Source organism: Cyprinus carpio, chromosome A17 (genome assembly GCF_018340385.1).
Source record: "Cyprinus carpio isolate SPL01 chromosome A17, ASM1834038v1, whole genome shotgun sequence".
In the NCBI taxonomy this organism is placed as follows: Eukaryota; Metazoa; Chordata; class Actinopteri; order Cypriniformes; family Cyprinidae; genus Cyprinus; species Cyprinus carpio.
This window is the reverse complement of record NC_056588.1, coordinates 18,294,950-18,302,982: the sequence shown is the minus strand read 5'-3', so window position 1 is coordinate 18,302,982 and position 8,033 is coordinate 18,294,950.

The window sequence follows — 8,033 nt, the reverse complement described above, 5'->3', positions numbered from 1 at the left end:
TCATCTACATCACTTTAATCCTGCCTCCTCTGAAGATGTGTTCTGCCCGCCCACCCCTGTATATTGTCTTTCTGTAACTCATCCTGTCCCTTGGAAATTAGTAGCAGTCATAATATCTAACATTTCATTGGGAACGTGTTCTCTTTGATATCTCTTACACAGATGCATGTAAATGCATGCATTCAAGTGGATATTCCTGCTATGCGTGTGCATCTTCAACAGATTTTCACCATTTATGAACATTTAAAAGTAAACATGAGTTTAATATGTATGAGAGCATTCCAAGACTTCAAAATAGTCAAATTAATCCTCAGAGCTTTAATTCTTTTGAGGCATAAATAAATCCAGCAGAGGCAAATTACTAGATGTCATTTACAAATAAAACTCTTACAGAAGAAATAGCATTTCAAAGATGTCTGTCGTAATTTGATAATATAATTATTATAATTAAAGTAAATGCTTACAATAAATTATCAAATTAAATTATAATATTGTATTATTCATATAATTTATATTTTATAACATACAATTACTTTTAATATTATATAACATTTTAAAATATTTTTATATAAAATATTATTTTAAAATATATTATTTATTTAATAAATAAATATGAAATAATATAAAAATATTTAATGCTTTAATTAATTATATAATTATGTTATTATATAAATATTTAAATTAAAATTAATTATTATATTTAAAAAATTATAAACTATTTTTTACATCTCTAGGCAAAGAACCCATTTCTTTTTAATATCATTTTTTAACTTCCTTACCTGCTTCTATTCAAACATCTATAATCAGAACAGGGGTCTTATTTTATCCAAATCAAATAAAGGTAGCACAGAGCTTGTGGGGTCTCAGAAAGCAGATATGCCCTGATGTGTGGTGAGGTGGATGTGAATCGGAGCTGTTTGTTTTCTTCACTGAGGTGCTGTTTTAAATAATTCAAAGATGAGAGCACTGTTTTGCAAGCTCTGCTGATACAACACTAGGCAGCCTCTCCAGGTATCATGCATAAACATAAAAATATCCTCATTTCAGGCACTATGCAACATAATAGGTCACATAAGAGCCAAAAATGAGGTTTGGATTTCAATTTGTATCCGTCTGTTTGAGAAAATGATGCTGTGGCAAACAATGTACGCAACCTTTCTGACATCGAAGAGGAGGATTTAAAGCACCCCGCAAGACAACACACAAAATACAAATGTGTAATCGTATTGGCGGTTAGAACAATGAGCCTTAATGGTCAAACAATGCATCACAGAATGGCAGCGACAGTGTCACCTTTCTGCTATTGTTTAATTGTGACAAAAATGCCACAAGCACAGTCATTCATTAATCTCTCTGCCACATGTTTACGAGTCCTCTCTGATTTCCTGTTCACGACTTGGCAAATTGTCTGGGCTTCCAGATTACCTTTTGTTGCAGTTACTCGGGTCAATACACCCCGCTAGATCTGGGGCACAAAAAAGGTAAGTGTAACAGGACTGGACACGGATAGTGGACAGAGGGGCCGCTGGCTCTTCAACTCGGGGCATCAAGTCCGTAGGAAAGGCAACTGGGGCTTCACATACAGGTGAGTGTACAAACACAATATGCTGGCTTTAGCTTTGGGCATAAGGTAAGTACATCCAATACAATGGGACTTCACTCTGGGCAGACAGGCGAGTGTACACACAATTTGCTTTATTTGGGCATAAGGTAAGTTACATCGCAATAACACACTGGGACTTCACTCTGGGCAGACAGGCGGAGTGTACAACACATATATGATGGCTTTAGCTGTGGGGCATAAGGTAAGTACATCCATCCAATATAACTGGGACTTCACTCTGGGCGGACAGGCGAGTGTACAACACAATGTGCTGGCTTTAGCTTTGGGCATAGGGTAAGTACATCAAAGGTAACTGGGACTTCACTTGGGCATACAGGCGAGTGTACAACAATATGCTGGCTTTAGTTTAGGGCATAAAGGTAAGTACATCCGAATATAACTGGGACTTCACTCTGGGCAGACAGGCGAGTGTACAACACCAATATGTGGCTTTAGCTTTGGGCAATAGGGTAAGTACATCAAATGTAACTGGGGACTTCACTTGGGCATACAGGCGAGTGTACAACACAATATGCTGGCTTTAGCTTTGGGCATAAAGGTAAGTACACCCAATATAACTGGGACTTCACTCTGGGCAGACAGGTAATGATACACACACAGCTGATTTCCTCCTACAGCAGCCAACTCCTCACCATTGATACTTCAATAGATCCACACTGTTCTTACTTGAAATTGTTTCCCACCACCGTCACGTGGGGGAAGAAGGTCAGGAGGTCATTTGACGGCATATAATTGGAGATGTTTTCTTGCGCCCGCCTCGGTACTCGCTTCCTCTTCACAGGATTTCGTCGGGCCTGAAAAGTGGATGTTGACGACACAACACCGCACAACACTGCCAATTTTCCAACGTGTATACACTCACAGCAAAGACAAGACTCACCCACTGCACTCCACAAATCCTGGTGAATTTAGGGGTCAAAACCCCGTTCTTCGTCCTGGAAGTCGTGAAGACACTGATGCCACGAATTTCAGATTTATAACGTTGCCTGCCACAACAACCTAACATCCTCTCTCATGGTCCCGGCTCTACCCACAATCCTGTTGGGACGCTCAATACTATGATCAAACTCACAAAACGCTGATGGTTCACTCTAGATGATCATACTGCTGTACGATGGTTTAACTATTACTAACACGAGGTGGCTCCTGGTATTGCTGCCACGTGCCCTGTCGAAAAGGCTCCTTCGGCGATACTTCGGGTTAGTCTTCTGTTTTCAACCCAACTCCGAATTGTTCACATAATGATGATGCATTTCACAGTTAAGGTAGACATCCCAAGATACTCAGCCCGGTTTCGTTTTTCTGCCAAAACCTTGTCTCCGTCTTTGCCCAGCCAACAATATCCTCTGCCTTCTTTGTACTCCCCCCGAACCCTCCAACTCACGCAGGGTCCGGGTCGGCCGTAACATAAAACAAAGAACTCCCTTGATCCTGAGGCCCTCTTTAACTCCTCATTCTCTTCATACTGCTAAACCACGATGGTTCATCTATGCGATGTAAAACCCTTTTCCCTAAAAAGGACCCCGGTGTTTGATTATTGGGCGGAACCAATCTCCGTCATTTTTTAGTTCCGCCCTTACAAAGTCACTCCGTGACATAATGAAATGTGTGGTGTGCTCTGATAGGCCAGCTATTCAGTGAGTTGTGGTTTGCCGAATGATTCAAGCGTGTGACGTAAATGTTATGCCCCTCACCATACTGTGATGCGTGCAATAAAACCCATTACAAACGAGCCATTTGTTGCATCCAGTGGGGACATAATTATTGATTATAATGAATTATACTGTCTTTTTATGCATTGCATTGCATCGCGCCACGTAAACATAAAACCATATCTGCATTTGTGACCGGAGAAACAACAAACAACAAGCGCTACCCTACACTGCTCAAAACTCGCATTTGAATCATCAGTGGCAAATTCTTTAAATATGAAAACGTACTTACAGGCTGTGTCAGAACAGCCGGCATTGTAGTGTTCTCTCTCAGGATCAGGAAACAGTCCTCCATAAAATGTGCTGCATACATCTGAATATTTGGGTTGAACTGTTCTGGAACAGTGTTGTAAATACAACTTAACCACTGTTGTGTCCTCTTTTGGAAGGCCAAACAAAGTATTGTTTTTTTCTTTGCGTGAACATTTGGGCAGTGTTATGCAAATCTTCCCACACAGTGACGTAGACATGTGGAGGTGTGTTTAAAAGAGGCGTTTTAGGAGGGCATGGACAAGTCTTAAATTTTATAAAGAATATCTCTTTGGGTTTGAGACTTTATTCTTTGCAACTTTAGGGATCTCATCTATTCACAAACAGCTTGTAACACTCCAAAGAGTCATCAGACCTTTCTCAGGCATAATACTGTACATACAAAAGATACAACATTTGCTCCATGTATATATACAATTCAAAAAGTAACAAAAACAAAAAACAATAATTTAAATAAAAAATATAACATTAAAATAAAATTAACATTTAAATCAACATAATGATCGAAAAGGGATGTAACAGTTCACTCAACTTACGATTCGATTCAAGATTTTGATTTCACGATTTGATTTTCTCATGGTTTTCTTTTTTTTTTACAAAATGAGATTGAATACATTATACAGTAAATGAAAAGGTCTCATTTTATTAGGCTATGGCTGCACATTTCTTTCTGAAATTAAAATGTAACAAAGCTCAATTGGAATTTTAAATCCCATATCAAACAAATAAGTTACACAAATAAAATAAAATAAATCTCTTAATATGAACAAACAAAGGCTTTGTTGGTTCTCTTTCCATTTAAAATTAGAGGCAACCACTGGATTTTAGTCATGATCTAAACAAAGATGCAGCACACATGCAGCATGAGTAGTTTTTAATCTAAATTTGACAAAAAAAAAATAAAATGACTTTAGTTTTGTGAAACTATACTACATAAAACATACAGTGGCATGCAAAAGTTTGGGAACCCCTCGCAGAATCTTTGAAAATTAAAAAAAAAAAAAAAAAAAAAAAATTACAATAATAATAATTTAATTCAAGAGATCATACAAAATGCATGCTATTTTTTATTTAGCACTGTCCTGAGTAAGATATATTTTACATAAAAGATATTTACATTTAGTCCACAAGAAAAAAAAAAAAGCTGAAATTGTTAAAATAACCCCATTCAAACTCCTTGGTTCTTAATACTGTGTGTGGTTATCTGGATGATACACAGCTGTTTTTGTTGTTGTTGTTGTTGTTTGTTTGTTTGTTTGTTTGTTGTTTTTTTGTGATGGTTGTTCATGAGTTCCTTGATTGTTCTGAACAGTTAAACTGAGCTCTGTTCTTCAGAAAAATCCTCCATGTCCTGCAGATTCTTCAGTTTTCCAGCATTTTTGCATATTTGAACCCTTTCCAGCAGTGACTGTATGATTTTTAGATCCATCTTTTCACACTGAGGACAATTGAGGGACTCAAACACAACCATTAAAAAAGATTCAAACATTCACTGATGCTCCAGAAGGAAATACGATGCATTAATAGCCGGGGGATGAAAACTTTATGAATTTGAAGATCAATGTAAATTGTACTTCAGTTGTCTTCCAGGAAACATGCAAGTATATTTTGTTGCTTCCTAAGGGCAGTACTAAATGAAAATTTTGGACATCTTCAAAGGTATTTCAACAAAATAACAAAAACCCCCAACACCTTCAAACCTTTTTTTATAGGTCGCCCCCCGGAATGCATCGTAGACACGCCCCTGAATGTACTGCATGTTGGAACCTTTTTTTATAGCAGTGTTCGAGTCTTACTCATGCCACCCCTTTAGACACGCCCCTGAATGTACTGCATAGTACAGTAGGAATGACCCATTTGTGTTTACATATGTTTTATGAGCCTAAACTGTATTATTAAGAAAGGTACTATGAATAAATTGAAATAGGGAAATGCTTCAAGCAGTTTAAGTGGCATAGATATATTTGATATCCCCAATTTAATGTGTACAAAACAAATTACAAGCACATATTTGGTCATTTATGGTGTTTGTGGCCTGAGGTGAACCCTTTGTCATTCATAGCTGCAGTCATAATCAAGAGTCCAGGCATTTCTTCCTGCTAAAATAGTCTTGCAGAGTCTATACCTCAGTGTTTTATTGTAACAGGAAACGTGAGGGAAAGAAGCAATTTCATGCACCAAGACACATGATGTATAAACAAAATGGATCCCGATATCCTCGTGAAAGCCATAAAACCTTTATAAGATGCTCTGTATAACCAATTCTTCAGTGCTGCTATGTAGGAAATGCTGAGATTGGCACAGAGCACTGGTCTGTGCAGGCTAGCTGTCCTCACGGCACTAATGTGAAAACGCAGCCTCCAAATGGAAGTATAGCGTGAGAAGAGGTGATGCTATGGATCACATTAACTTTCCTGGCCTGATGATCTAAGTTGAGAAATGAGGAACTCTCGCCTCATTGGCTCCATTTCTACTTTTGGTCTGAGGCTGTGAGGAAGTTTGTATGCACTGAAAAGGTCAGTTGCCACACAGTCGTATACAAATCATGGCCTTTGTATACCACTTTACAAAACTATATTTCACTCTCATCATTCAACAACCATAAAACAGCATATAGCTATTTATATTTATCTGATATAGCGGAGTGTTCACTGTGGTGGAGAATTTTCTGAATGTCAGTTTTGCATTCGTAATACTAAGGTGATTTCATTCACATTCAAGCAACCGCAAAATTCAAACACTAATTGCCATATGGGGTCAAAAAGCAGAAACTTCACTGCTTAGCATTTGCGTCTTGTCAGGCATGAACTCTTTTTGCATACAGCATGGGAATAGTAGCAGACATTTATGTGGAAATGCATAATGGAATGTTCATTTCAAATTTGTGTCTTAGTGCAAATATCTCCTTAAAATACCCCTTTAAATTGTTCTCTGTTATGTAAGGTTGGGAAGATAGGTTTGTTATGGAAGGTTTATATATATATATGGTTTATATATATATATATATATATATATATATATATATCTATACACGATATATACACACACACACACACACACCAGACATATATATATATATATATATATATATATATATATATAATATTTAATTTTGTTGTTTTATAGATACAGATACATAATTATACAGGTAATTTCTTTTCTCCACACCTCTAATAGTTTAAATACTTGAATTCTAAGCTACAGTTTGAAAGTACATTCTCCAGAACTAGACTTTTAGAGACAAACAAATCTTTATGAATCCTCTGAAGAATCCATGGATTGGAAAAAGAAATTACACCACAGATGAGTGAATTCAGCACAATCCCATAGAGGTACTCTCATTTATCAGGAAATAATGTGTGTGTGCTGTCGCAATGACACCAACCTGTCCTTAGAAATCAAAATAAAACCATTGTAGGGTCATATTAGGTGAATGTGTTAAAAAAATAACATATTTCATTAATCTCATTTAAATCAATCTATGAATTGAAAATTCAATGACCAAGAGATCTGTAAACATTTTGGTATCTAAAGTTTTTCATAAAAAATATGCAAATATACATTCTACAAGGTGCCGTTTAGGACATTTTTTAGACTAATTGGTAATCCAGATGACTTGTTCAATGTGCAGCAGTCTTATAGACTGTAGTTCAGTTCATCAGTCAGCTGTTTTGTATTCCATTTGATCACCATAAAGGCTTCTGGAGGCTTTGTAAGCAATTTGCATGCCGTAGCGTGTTGACATGTCACACATAACCATCAATACAAGACGTGCCATTTTTCACCTCGAGGTGATGTACCTTCTCGCACATGCTAGCGTTTGTTGTGCCAGTGACATCTTGAGGTTCTCACAGGCTGCTATGTGCTAAAACTCCCTGTGTGTCTAATGATCAAAGAGTGGCATGAATAATTTACTTAATAACTCATTCAGCTACTATATGGGAGCGTCAATCACATGAAACTGTGTGAGTTTGAATGTCATGTTTTTTCTGTTTGTTTTTTTGTTTTTTTGTTTTTTTTTTAATGAGAAATTTATTCTCAACTGGGTATGAATGTTTGTGATAGTGGGTATTGTGTTTTCATGACATATCTCCACGTTTATTTTGACCTCTGTCAAATACAGTACATTAACCAAATGGAAGCCCTTTCCAACCTGGATAAAGTAAAATGGGAATTGTGACTTTATAACTCACAAATGATAACTTAATTGTGCAATGAAATCTTGTAATTCTGACTATTTCTCATTAATTTGATTATATCTTGGAATTTCAGCTTTCTTATAATTGCAAATTCAAATCTTGCAATGTGACTTCACATTTTGTAATTGTGACTTTATATTGCACAATTGTGGCTTTATTTCAAATGCCACAGTTTGACTTTATTGAAACTTAGAGTTTCTCACAATGCAACTTGGTTTCTTATAATTT